Below are 15,013 nucleotides of genomic sequence, written 5' to 3'. Positions count from 1 at the left end.
AGAGACTTGAAGGGAATGGTGAAGCCTGGTGAGGTATGTGGGGATGGGAGAGTGGAGACATCCTCTTGGAGATAGGGGTCTGGGGTGAGGAGGAAAGGGATGAGGAACTGTCAGGCAGCAGAACCAGAGAGGGTTAACAACTGGAATATAAAAAAAAAGATTAAAGAAAATGTTTAAAACATAGGAAAGAGGAAAATAAAAGCAAAACTCACTTGAGAGCACTTGGTAGGACTACCAAGTCGGGACAGAAAACTATATTAAATCTAAATGAAAACAAAGAAGGTCAGGAAGCAACTCCCAGGGCCCCGGGAGATATGATACTCAGGATAAGTGCTCTCCTGGATGGTAGATCAATCTCCAGCACCCATATCAGACAATTGTTAAGAACGAGACATGACTATATTAGCCTGTAAGCCTTGGGAGCGACAGATAGACAGAGACAGACACAAAGACACAGAGGCCAAGAAAAGAAAATGGCACCTTACAGGATAATAATGTGTCAAAGAGACAGAAAATCTTCATTTTTGACATAATATTTTACTCATCCAAGGAAATCAACCTGCATGAGTTAAAAATACCAGGGTCAATAGCTGATCCAGAAACCTACACATAATTAAGTAACTTAATCATTCTCCAGGGTTAAGGAGTATTTAACATCACACTGCAAGCCAAATGTCAAGCCTAGCACTGTCCCTTAAGAGCACATACTAATACTACAAGCATGGGCACAGGCACTGCTTCTCCTTAACTACAGTGATATAGCTACATCTGCCCATACCTCATTGTCTACCCTTTGTGTGCTCAAAGCATCTAGACATGGTCATTGCCCCCAACCCCAAAAAACAAATCAGGGTGACATCTGAGAGAAGGCAAGGAGATATTAGTAGTTAATACCTCCTGGTAGGAAAAAAATACCTCCTGGTAGGCAGAGATATATGGTGAAAAATCACAACTAGGTAATAAAAGTGGAAAATCTTCAAGATGACCAGCTTAATGAATTGAGAGAAAACCATGGCAGCTTTGTCTGACAGCAGGAGGACCCCTGAGCTGGTAGATAAGCTCAAGGAGTTGAAGAGCAGGTCAGAACAGTGCCAAAGCCTCATTTGTGTGAGCAGTCTAGTAGTGTAACATAGCATAGCCCCTGCACTTGGAATACCCAGGTTTAAGGGTGATATCTGCTTTGCTTCACTCTAGAGATGTTCAGAATAAAACCTTTGGAAAAAACAACCAACTAAACAAACAAAAATTGTCATATGTAATTATGTGTGCTCATCTTGGGAACCTTCTTGGAAATTCTTAATAAAGATACAGCATTAAAAGCTTTCTAAGCCACCAAATTCTCATAGTACCAAAAATATTAAAGTATGGCCTGGCTTCTAGCACACACTTAAATTGTCATGATAATACCTTACCCAGTGTCTTTATCACATATAATGAAAGGCTGCCAGTGAATTCTTGGATGGGAAAGATGAAAAACTGATGGTGCTTATTGGCTAAAGTGTACAGGCAGCAATACAAAAAAATAACGGATTTGAATTCATTGTCATAATTTGTGCCATTATTTATGCATAAAATATTCTTAAAGAAAATTCTATATGCTACCATTACTGCAGGCATCAAAATGCTATGAAAACAAATCGCACACAGATGTCTTACCTCACAGATGGAAGGCTTAACTATAAGAAAAAGCAAACAAGACTTTAAGAATGAAATGCCATAATACTATGTGAAGCATTAGTGATCTGAAGCAAGCTCTTCTCAAAAAGAGAAGTAGGAAATGTTTAAGCATGTAGAAGATGTATATGTTATGATAACAATTTTGCCATACTGGGTTACATGATTTCGGGAGAGTAGCTGGAAAACTCTAAAGCATGGTCTGCTGTGAGGAAGCAAAGCTCGCAACTGCATATGAGTGAAGGTTTGCACCCATAGGTTAGGTTAGGTTAGTCTTTCACAGCTTTACTCTTGGAGGTTTTCAACTGATTAACTTGATAACAGATTGTGGTGTCATCTAGCATTACTTGAAATCAATATATTATTAATTTAATCTTATCTATACATTTTAAACAAATCCACATACACATTAATGTTTTAATGCCTTACTGGAAACTATAGTGTCACCTGATTGGTGTATAATCCTGGCCAACAAAGTAGTGGGAAAATAAATTACAGACAAGTAAATTGTAGTACCAAATGTCTGGACATGAATTCATAGGTTGATAATGGAATAGCAAACCTATGAATCACCAATAGTGTTTTGGACTGTTCAGGACAAAATAAAATAAATTGAATGGTTAATAAACATTATGAATAACAGAATTTTTATTCTTATGGCTCTTATACTTATACTTAAGTTCTTATACTTAAGTAAGTAGACTTACTTCTTATACTTAAGTAAGTAGACTGGAATACACACTGGTGTGTCTCTGAGGAAAGAAAGCAATCTTCAGTGATAGAGATTTTGCTGTATGCTCATGTGATAACAGTGGGTGAGAGCCTAAAAATTTCCAGATTTCCAGTTTCCTGATATAATCACCTTCCAAAAGCATCTCCTTAAATATAATTGCATTATTTGTTAGCATGCCAACCTACTCACTTTTGAAGATTTTCAGTTAGTGCACTTGGAGTGTATGATGCACAAAATATTCATCAAAGTCTGAAAAAAAACTAATCATATTGCCACCACATTCTCAGTAACCCAGGACAGACTGTGTAGATTGCCTAAGAGACAGATATGATATGATATGCCTGATATCATCCTCTGGCTATTCCACTTAGATTCTGATATTGGGAACAAAAACAATGTCAGGTAGGCTGGGAAATAATGCATGGTGGCAGATACAGTGTTGTGAAGTTTTGGAATGTGGTTGTATTTTTAAGTAAAGTCATAAACATTTTGATCATGGATTGGAAGATGGGATGTTAGAAAGAATAAAGTGCTGTTGCACTTCATGAGACAAATAAAACACATTTCCTGCATTTGTAGCATGTAAAACATCCATAATTATCTAAATTTAGATAACTAACTGGTGGTTCAATGTTCACATCTGGAGTTCATAAGCCAGACCCTGGCTTAGATCCAGGCATACACAGACAGTAGTTACCACTGTGAGTCTGCCTAAGATAGTAGGAAAGGAAGAATAAAGTTATTATTTTTACTTGTTCATTTTCATTAATATTAAATTTGTTTTTGTCATCTGCTTGATTTTAATGTTTTATTTACATACCCTAATATGGAACAATCTGTAATATTAAAATATAAACAAATAAAAGTCATTCATGGTATCACCATCCAATGATGAACAGATAAAAAATTTATCATGTTCTTGCAATTTTTTTCTATACATTTCTTTAAATTGTGGCAGATACAAATTTTCTAGTTTTTTGTTTTGCCTAAAATTATAGTAAATCATTATTTTTAATAATTTTACATAATTGTACTGCATGTGACACTTAAATCTTTAGTTGATGTCATTCATTTGCCATTCTTCCCTCTACTATAGGACTAAAAATTCTTAAATGTTTTAATCATAATTATTCATTATTATGATGACAATTATATAAATGTAATCAACATGTTACCTACTAAATTATCAAAAATTATATAATGTGTATTTTTATAAGGTTATAATGTGATATTTTATTAAATATATAACACACTAAAATTGAAAACAAAGACTCTCCTTTAAGCAAGAAAAACCATCAAAGGTGATGAAATCTTCCAATTCACAGTGGCAGGGAGATAAAAGATCTGTGTAATTGAATTGAGCTACATAGAAATCACTGCAAACACTACTGACATGTGTATGCCATTCTGTATTGGAAGGAGTGGTGTATACACACTTTTAAAACTGTACTTTTTGAGAAGAAACATTCTCAAATATCTTCAAACTACTTCTTACAAGATATCCATTGAAAGGCTAATTCTCCAAACACCAATTTCTGAGCGTAAACTTACCAAACACTCCCATCCCAAGTGAGCAATTTCCACTTTTGCAAAATGGCAGAAAATGTCACATTTGACAACTATTCACAAAAGCTAGTTTCACTCAAAGGAGGCTATTTTTGAAAGCAAGTCACACAGGCCTGTTGGAGTCTAAAATGAGATTGAAAACAAACCTCCTTGAACTACAAGAGACCTTTTCTGTCTGATGCTCATTGTTTTGCTACATCACTCTTGTTCTGGTTTGCTCATTGTTATTTCCTTAGTCTCCTACCTATAGGTAGCCAGCACGTTGATCCTTTCATAACTCTTCTCAACCAGTGATAAATCAGTTCATTTCAGTACTTCATAAAGGCAGCTGGATTTAAACTTTGAATTTTTATTATAAACCATTAGTCATGTCATAATCAGTGTTGTTTCATCAACAAGTAAGCCTATTTTGGTAATATTGTTTAAGGAGAGACAAATGAGCCAAGAAACATTTCTAAACTAAATTTTCCATAATTAACCTATGTGGAAGAGGCACTCACTGTATCTCCATAAAAGAATCAAAAGATCTGAGAGGAGAGGATATAACAGAATATCTAGTTAATACACAAAGTTCCAGTTGATAATACTAACATGAAGCTTAGGCACAGGATGAGCAGGGTGATCTGGTCTTGTCTTGTTGGCAGGAGAATGAGTTAAGTGCATATTATAATTGCAACCAAGGAACTCAAGATAAATGCAAACTGGAAGTCAAGGCTCATGCACTTAAAAAGCATATGTTTAAATAGGTATGCATTATCCATTCATGTTTTTTTGTGAGAAACCAAATGGCCATATTAAATACTTACACTGAATTTTTCATACTCTACACAAAAGCAAGACTGACTGCTGGGAGCCTCTGCCCTCCCTGGTCTCGGGAACATCCCAGAGATGCCCCTCTACCTCCCAACTCCAGCCAACCACAAGATTTCCATTCATTCTCCTGGACCACTGTCTCTCTCTCCTGTTTCTCCCAACACTTGATCCTGAGGTGACTCTAGCTAGACACCAGACAGTGGGGATGTGTAACGAGAATTGGCCACCTCCTATAGTCAGGTAGGACCCCCATCAGGTAAGGACACCAACCCACCCATAAAACTTTCAACCCAAAATTTGTCCTGTCTTCAAGATATGTGTAGATAACGATGGAGCAGAGTTTAAGGGAGTGGCCAACCAATAATCATCCCAACTTAACACCCATTCCACGGGCAAGCACCAATCCCTGATACTTAATGACACTCTATTATGCTTGCAGTCAGGAGCCTAACATAATAACTGTCTGCTGAGAGTCTCATCTAGTAGCTGAATGAATCAAATGCAGAGATCTATCATCAAATGCTAGATGAAGCTCAGGGAGTCTTATGGAAGAGTTGGGGGGAAGGTTCTTGGGCCCCAGAAGGGATTGGAACTCCACAGGAAGACCAACAGTGCAACTGACCTGTACCCTTCGGGGCTCTCAGAGACTGTACCACCAACCAAAGAACATGTACAGGCTGGACTTAGGCCCTCAGCACATATGTAGCAGATTTACAACTTTGTCTTCATATGGATCTCCCAAAAACTGGAGAAGGAGGTATCCCTAAAGCTATTACCTGCATGTGGAATTGATTCCCCTGACTGGACTGCCTTGTCGGGCCTCAGTGGGAAGAGGATGCACCTAATACTGCAGAGACTCATTGTGCCAGGCAGGGAGATAACGGGGGAGGTGTAACCACGCAGAGAAGGGGATGGGGGAGAAGGGACGACTGTGTGATGACAGTGGAATGGTAAGGGGGTGGCAGCAAAGGGAATAAATTAATTAAGTAACGGAAGAACGAAGGAATATTAAAGAAAATTTTATAAAGTATAAAATTTCCCCTATTTTCTTCTGCAACCTGTTCTTGAGTATTTGCTAGCCTTTTCCAACCATCCCCCAAAGTTAGTATCTTGAAAGTTGACAAAGGACGTGGAAAGAATAGGAAATAAAATCTTTTTAGGCACACAAAATTATAAAACAAGGAAGGCTTATTCAGTCATTCAAGCTGTTCAGACAAAGCCAACACATTGGCAAAATGGAACTGGAAAGAGTAAAGATCGAAACTACTGGAATGGGTCCTACATGATTTCTGTTGGTAGCAGAGCAATAAGGATTATCAAGATATGCTCAGTGATGCAGAATACTGTTGTCAGAGTATGACTGAGGGAAATGTTTAGCAGAGCCTTTGTCTCTCACCACATGAATTTTAAATTTGCCACATAGCATGGGATGTTCTGTGACTTGGAATTTACAAATAAAATGGTTGTACTGAAAATCCCATCTTGTGATGTAGTTTCACGAATGTTAAGGCTACCATCCTTCTTGTAGAAATCTAATGAGTGAGGTGTACCTGGAGAAATTGGCTGACATTTGCATGGAATAACTTACATAAGATGTCTTTGGAGAGAATTATTTCCAATTGATACTCTGATCCTTGTCCCTATTCTTCTGTTTTTGTTGTCTCATCGTACTTCTAAGAATATAGCAGGCAGCCTCAGGCAGGTGAGCTCACCAGGTTTTTCAAGTAATTTCATCAATCAACAGATCCTAAGCTGAATTAGATAAAGGTGTGATAAATATAATTGTATATGTTGTATATCAATTGTACAGAAATCATTGGGTTCAGTTTGTTGTGATTTTCATCAAGGTTGTCAAGGTATTTTATTCATTAAATAAGAATCTGGAAGGAGGATCCAGAGAAATGGCTCAGCTTGTAAGAGCATTTACTCATACAGAGGGCACTGCTTGAGATCCTAGCACCCATATGTGGCTTCAAAATCCCTCTTCCTCTAGTCCTAAGGACTTCAATGAACTTTTCTGTCTTATAGCTCTCATAAGCCTGTAGCACACAAAACATTACATATGCATAAAGATAACAGATAGAAGGGTTAGATAGGTAAATAGATATGTATACACCTTATACATAGATAATATACACACATATATACATACATATATATATATATATATATATATATATATACATAGAAAGATAGACAAACAGACAGAAACACAGATGCATGGATAGATACATCAATGGAAGGTGAGGATGAGAAGAAAGACATTGGTTTATGGGCATACCGGTACCTATTATCACAGTCAAATTCTAAGAAAAAGTTCCATTGCTTTCCACATTGACCACCTTTGCTTTGAAATCAGGACCTTACAAAGATTTTACCTAGTATTGTTGGGTCTTCTGTCTTGGCACTCAGTGTTAGTAGACGAACAATCCAAGCATGTCAACATGACTTTTTCGGTTCTGTGAAGCTGTGGCCTAAGTCCAGGGGCATATCTGCCTGATGGAACTCCTAAAGCCTTTTTGGAAACATTTGAGTCAGATTTAGAAACAAACAAACAAAAAACAGAGATGTAAACTGTTCTAACTTTTCACTGTGAGCTCTCAGCCATTGTGTTTTCTTAGTGATCTGGAGATGATTGTTGTTGCTGTTGTTGTTGCTGCTGTTGTTGTTGTTCTGGCTTTCAGATGATGTACTTTATTTCATTTGTTTTTGTTGTGTTGTTGTTGTGTGTTTTTCGGTAGCTCAGAATTTGAGCAGATAAAGGACCAGTGTCACTATGAAAGCATGTATATGCTCATAATTCTATTTGAGATTTCAGAATGTTCATGGCCACTTCTGATTTAGCACTCACCCATGCATCTTTTCAAGAAAGACCTGCTGGTCGTAGTCAGCTCTGCTCAGATAGTCTTTTCTGGACCCATCCTTTGGAGAATGACAAAGCATGTGAATCCCATTCTACAGTGACAATTTGTGTCATTGCTCCTGCTTCCTGCTCTATTCACATCTGGAGAATGCTTACAAATTCTGAGATTCAGTATAAAGTTGCCTGATTTCACTGATTGTCAACTATCTCCTTAACACCATGCCAGGATGAAGTGAGTCACGGACTTGCTATAGAATGCATGAAAATATTTTTTCCTTACATGTCCTGCATTGCCCTTTATCTGGATGTTAACTGTAGACCAGTGAAAGGTTCATCAGAAAACTAATCTTGATAAACATAAATCTCACACTTAGAGTTTTCTATTATTGTCTACATAAATTTCTCCTATTCCCTCTATCCTACATCTCTGTCACATTAGCTTGACATCTTAATATTAATGTGGGTTTTTAAACACTGTGTATAATGAAAATATACTTGATCTTTATTTTTGTTTATCCATTTAGATTGGTTTGTTGTGGGTTTCTTGCATGAGGCCCTTAAGATTAAAGGTATGGAGCTGAGCTCGAGTAATACCATGACTTGACATGTGTTAAGTATGATGTTTATAGTGAGGCTATTTGGTTTCATAATTAAGTTCACAGGAACAAAAATTACCCTAAATAATATCCCATCTTGAAATAGCATTTTTTTTCATTGCCAAATGGCATACATTGGTATGAAAAGCTAAGATTTATATAAAAGTTCTATCTCTTTAAAATAACAACACAGGATATATCAGTGTGTAGTTATTTCATATGAAACTCTGGTTTGAAATTCAGGGTAACATTTCCATCATTGATTTGTAAAATAACCTAATACTTGTTAGCTTGTGTGCTGCAAGGAATTTTTTAAACATGGCGGAATATGCTTTGATTTACAATTCTACAGAAATAAAAATGTTCTTAATAAAAATTTCTTCTAAAGCAAAATTTATTTAACCTTATTCAACTATTAACTACTGATTCTCGAATTCCAATCAGTTTCCATATAATTAAATGCAAAAATCTAAATCTTCAATTAAGCTTAAGTTGATAAGGCTTTAAGAAAACCATGCTGACAAGCACAGTCGTTTCATGTGAAAGTAACAAGAAAGAAATGTGCTCAGTCTTGGAGAAGAGAGTAAAGCAGAAGCCAGAAGGAATTTGCATGTATCTCCAAAGTAAAAAGGGTGAAAATGAACACTTTGAATATATAGTATGTTATTAATTTTAATTTTGCAAGTTTAGGTCAATTGTATTGGCTACTGGTTTCAAAGATATTCGTAAATAAAAGTTGGAAGATGAAAAAGATGATAAGAAACAAACTTCTAAGAAAGAATAACCTAAAGATTGGCATGTTGTAAAGAGTTGCTCATGATAGTTATATAAATATTAATCCCATTTAGCAGTTACCTAAGCAGCATATTACTTAAAAAATTAACTTTTTCCTGGAAAAACTGTTATACTTACAAATAATGAAGAAACATGTTTATAATTGAAACCATATTTTATTTAACTCTTAACCAACATAATTATAATAAATTATAGTTGAATTAAAATTTAAGTAAGATATGACAAATTAAGAAATATCTAATTTCTACTAAAATTCTAAACTTACCATACACTTCAATAAGTATCAAAATGCCAAGTACTCTCCATAGTCCATGTTACATAGAAGAAAAGTATTGTGATTTATGATCACATGCTTGTAAATAATAGTTAAATGTAATGTGCATTAATAGGGATACCAGAGGAAGACATTGATGGAGCTCACAACTCATATTTTTTCTCTCCTATATGAATATCTATACATATGCATATAAATATTTATATATATTAGAAATTATATATAATAGTTTTATAATTGTAATAGTTATAGCATATAAAATATATTATGTTATACACACAGGGATGAACACATAGACAAACAAATAAACACACATAACTTCCTGTATTATAATTCTGGTGATATGACTCAGTGGAAATGCATATGTCTACCATGTACAAAGTCCTAGTGTGAAAACAAAATAAATTCTTTATAAAAATATCTTTGCTTAACAAAGGTTTTGTCTTAGCACACAATAGAAAAATGATAGTTTTAATGGCTCAGGTTCTAAGATCAAAGTTTATAAATAGGACCTCATGAAAGTGAAAATCTTCTGTAAGGCAAAGGACACAGTCAATAGAACAAATTGACTACCTACAGATTGGGAAAAATCTCCACATAATGCCACGTGTGATAGAGGATTAATATTCAAAAATATAAAGAACTCAAGAAGCTAACCACCAAAAAACCAAACAATCCAATCATAAAATGGGATAAAGTTTTAAACAGAGAATTTACCACAGAGGAATCTTGAATGGTCGAGAAGCATCTAAAGAATGTTCAAAAGTCCTTAGGGAACAGAGAGATGGAAATTAAAATGACCCTGAGATTCCACCTTACATCCCTCACAATGGGCCAAGATCAAAACCTACAACACATGAGGAACACTCCTCCATTGCTGGTGGGATTGCAAACTGGTGCAACCACTCTGGAAATCAATCTGGAGGTTCCTCAGAAAATTGGAAATAGATCTCCTTGAAGATCCAGCTATACCATTCTTGGGAATATATCCAAAAGATGTCCCACCATGCCACAGGGGCACATGTCCCACTAAGTACGTAGGGGCCTTGTTTGTGATAGCCAGAAGCTGTAAACAACCAGATTTCCCCAGGACAGAAGGATGGGTAGAGAAAATCTGGTTCAATTACACAATGGAATACTACTCAACTACTCAGGTATTAAGAATGAAGACATCCTGAGTTTTGCAGGCAGACGGAACTAGAAAATATCATCCTGAGTGAGGTAACTCAGGCCCAAAATGACATACATGGTGTATACTCACTAATAAGTAGATATCAGCCCGACTGGCTGGCTGCTCTGAAAAGCCATCTTTGCACTCTTCCCCAGTAGTGTTCTGTGTTCAAGGCAGCAACCTTCACTGTCCACCATCACCTCCTCCTCAAATGCGGACTCTGGTAGCTTTCTCGCCAGAGTCCTTGAACTTGACTAACTCCTTACTAGCAGCATCGGTCCACTGGCGTTCCCCACCATGTCGGGCATGGCAGTGGACACCAACTCTGAGATCACCACTGAGGACTTGAGGAAAAGCAAGGTGTAGAGGAGGCAGAGAACAGAAGAAATGCACCTGCCAATGGGAACGCTCAAAATGAGGAAAATGGGGAGCAGGAGGCTGACAATGAGGTAAGTGACAACGAGGAGGACAGTGGGGAGAAAGAGAAGGAGGAAGATGAAGGTGATGGTGAGGAAGAGGATGAAGGTGAAGAAGTTGAGGCTCTTTTAGGCAAGTGGGTTGCAGGGAATGATAAGGATATGATGTTGACACCAAGAAGCAGAAGACGATGACGATTACTTGACAACAAAAGGAAAAGCTAATCTTATGCCCTGTGACCAATTCACTCTCTACTTCCTGTCTCAGAATTCAAACGTTGTCACTATCGAGTAGAGAAGCATGCCCTGCCTGCCCGCTGTGGGCAGTGTTACACACACATGACATGCACTCTCCACCACCCCACCAAAACCACCACATGCATTCGCAACATGGGAGGAAAAAAGAACAAGAACTTCCCAGACCCTGCTTTTATTTTTTTTTCTTAAAAGTACTTTAAAAGGAAACCTTGTTTGTATTTTTTATTTATATTTTATATCTTTGTACACATTGTTAGGGGTCAGCCATTTTAAAAGATAACAGGTGACAGAACCAGCCTTTAGAGCATTTTTCTGTCATACTTCAGACTGTATTTGTAATGTGACCATGTTCATTTTAATCTCAAAGGAGACAAAAAAAACTTGTAAAAAAACAAAAACAACAGCAGAAAAAAATCTTATTCTGAGCATTTCAGTAACTTTTTTTTGTGTATGTACCTAGCTGTACTATAATTTGTTGTTTTGTATGAGATGGATAAAAAGGCCGAAGATAAAAAGGAATTTTTCTCCTTTTTTTGTCTATGAAGTTGCTGTTTGGCTATTTATTTGTTTGTTTGTTTTGGCCTATTCGATATATGTGTGAAATAATGTCCATCAATTAATTAACAGGAATTTTATTTTCCTGAGTTGTTCTAACAACAACAACAGCAGCAGCAGCAGCAGCAGCAGCAACAACAACAAGTGGACATTAGCCAAAAAAAAAAAAAAAAAAAAAAAAGTACAGAAAACCCATGATTCAGCCCACAGAACTCAAAGTAGTCAATAAACCAAAGGACCCAAGTGAGAACACCTCAGTCCCACTTGGGAAGGAGAAGAAGGCAATCACAAGGAGAGAGGGAGGGAAGGACCTGGGTGGAAAAGGGAGCGGGGGGGGGGGGGAACATGATCAGGTATTGGGTGGGGAAAAGGACTGAATCCCTGAGGGCCAGCAGAAAGAAGGAAATAGGTGACCTCAGGAGGAAGGAGGTTGGGAAGACCCTCTAGAACGTACTAGAGACCTGGGAAGTGAGAGACTCTCAGGACTCAAAGGGAGAGACCCTAGATGAAATGCCCTATAGCAGGGAGAGAGATTTTATTGAACCCACCTCCAGCAGAAAGATACAGCATCAAGTGAGGGATGGGGTTGCCATCCCACAGTCAAAAACTGTGACCCAGAATTTTTCCTGTCTAAAAACAATGGACAAAAATGGAAAAGAGAATGGAGCAAAGGAGGTCCAGTGACATAGCCAAGTTAGGATCTAGCTCAAGTGGAAGTTCCAAGGCCTGACACTATTATTGATACTATGATGTGCTTACAGACAGGAGCTTAGCATGGCTGCTGTCCTAGAGGCCCAACACGCAGCTGAAAGAGTCAGATGCAGATACTTATTGCTTTTAGTTACTGTAATATTTATAATATTTTCTCTTGCTTGCAACTAAGAAAAGAGATACATAGCTTATTAAATTTTTAATAAATACTCAAATTATGACTCGCTTGAAAATGTAGTATTGAAGCAAACCAATGTTTTTCTGTTGTCTGTGGTCTGAAGTCCCAGAAAACAAACTATCATAAAATATTTCACAGAAGTTGAACCTCCTTTTTTCATTCAATATGTAATCTTGATAATTGTTTTGGACTTGATAGTGGTTCATGAAACCACAGAAATTAATAAAAGATAGATGCTTCCTCACACAGTTCCCTGTCCTTGTGATAACTACTGACTAAGATAACTCAAAACCAAAGTAGATAATCAACTGTTGGGTCAAGTTCTTCCTTATGATGTCCATAGGATACCATTCATAACAAAGAAATCCTTAGCATTGTAGTAAAGCCTTGTGAAAGCTGTTTTGTTAGTATATTTCTGCTGAAACAAAGCAAGTCACATTCTGGAAAGAAAAATCTTTCTAAGTAACGTCATGGAAGACATATATTTATACTGGAAACCATAATTTTAAATGTCCCCTAGCTGCAAGTATGCATATTAATAATTAAATAATAATTAACAGGAAGGACTAAATTGACACTGTGAAATGAAAACTTATTTTCCTTAGAAATTAGTTTTTAAGACTTAAATGCGAACTGTAATGAACATGATGAAATATTGAAAGCAAATACTTCGTAAGCGCTCATCCGAGTGACACAAAATATATTGTGAGCATTGAGGATAGCTGCAAAGGTATTGGCATTGATGGGAAGAGAGCCACTGGGTAAGAGAGCACAAACCATGGAAATTTAACACATGTTAAGGACAGAACTGTTAAGAATAGGAGCAATGACAATAATCATCCAAAGCACAACAAATAAGCTTATGCTTTTGGTAATTGCCTTTTTCAGAATTTTCTCCACGCATATGCATTTTCCGCACAAAAATGGGGCTATATTATGCCTATGATAGAATGGGTTTGCATCAATTAGCGGTATCATGGGGAAAGTGCTCCACAACTGCATATGTAGTGAGCATAACCATTTCAAAAGCCATTTAATATCCTACCACAGGAAAGCTCGTATTCTTTGAAATAAATTAAACCTTACTATTTCAAAAGGCTAATTTATGCTTAGGTTATACAACCTGTAGTCAAGATATACTGTAAAACTCAGAGTAACTCATTTATCTCTGAATTATTGTTTAAAAACTGTTTCCTTGTCTTGGAATTTCATTCACATTTTTAGTCTGTGTTTGTGTGTCAGCATGTATTCTAGAGTACTATTTTACACCACCTGCACTGCGTTATTTCACACATACAATAAATTTCAACTACTTGTTACAATTATGAATTTTATATCAGCTTAAATTTCTCAAGTAAATTGTTAGCTTAATATTAGAGGTTAATTACATCAAAATGTTTATAAATGTATACTTTATTCAAATTTAAATGATTTTTTATGCTGCCATCATTATATATTGAGTACTCTAGAATTTTATTATGCTGTTTACATAGTGGTTGAAAGTCTGTTTTATATAGTGTGTTTTAGACACAAAAGACAAATATTAATTTAGAAACATAAAGGGTCTAGACAAGTTCAAGCCAGACATGGTCAAACTACTGACAGGGAAAGGTGGACACTAGATCCACCTTAGCTAAGAATCAATATGCAATTGACTTCTGCTTGTAAAGGAAACTTAGTTTTCTCCAGTGGAGTCTCACTGGGTTCATTAACCATCCTGAAAAATAGGCTTCAATTACAGTAGTAGATAGCCAATAAAAACAAACCTAATGTACTTTTTTGCCTCTTTTTCCTTTGCTTTTTCACTTGTTTTCTTGTGTTTATGTGTGTGTGTGCGTGTGCTTGTGTGTATGCGGATATGTGTGTAATAAGTGTCTGTGCACATATATGTGTGTTTCTTATGTTTATTCTATGCTATTTATAAAATTTGGTTATTTTTGTCTTGTTTTGGTTTCCTGCTTTCTAAAGAGAAAAAGGAAACAAGGGAGTGGGTGTTGAGTTTGGTGGGTGAGACCATGGGGGGTTGGTGGAGGAGTTGAGAGAAAAAAAAATCTGATCAGAACATAGTCCATAAAATTCCCCTTCATATAACATATAATTATTATAATATTATTTTTAAATTCAGGCTTCATTTCCCTGCCCACAGTGGCATGATGACTACTGTGGATCCCTGGGTGGGGAAGAAAAGCATGATGGCCAGGAGCTAAATGACCTCAGGAGGCAGTGAGCAGGAGTCATGAGAACAGATTAACAGGAGGCAGTGTCAGTGAAACAGCTCATTTTAATGGGGAGAATGAAGGCTATTTAAATCTTGGGGGAGGGCAGTGAGTGTACATCAGTGACCCAGGCCAAGGTGCAGGGACTTTCTCATTTTCACAAGAAGGATTACTGGTGCTGCTGGAAGTGATCT

The 15,013-nt window shown here is 36.7% G+C and overlaps 1 pseudogene; it reads left to right on the top strand.

The window, feature by feature from the left end:
* The first annotated feature begins 10,782 nt into the window (after positions 1-10,782).
* On the top strand, positions 10,783-11,107 carry LOC108352617 (prothymosin alpha pseudogene; annotated as a pseudogene).
* Positions 11,108-15,013: the final 3,906 nt, after the last annotated feature.

This window comes from Rattus norvegicus, chromosome 13 (genome assembly GCF_021556685.1).
Source record: "Rattus norvegicus strain SHRSP/BbbUtx chromosome 13, alternate assembly SHRSP_T2T, whole genome shotgun sequence".
Classification (NCBI taxonomy): domain Eukaryota; kingdom Metazoa; phylum Chordata; class Mammalia; order Rodentia; family Muridae; genus Rattus; species Rattus norvegicus.
The sequence above is the reverse complement of the archived record's forward strand: the minus strand, read 5'-3'. Positions and strand labels throughout refer to the sequence as shown.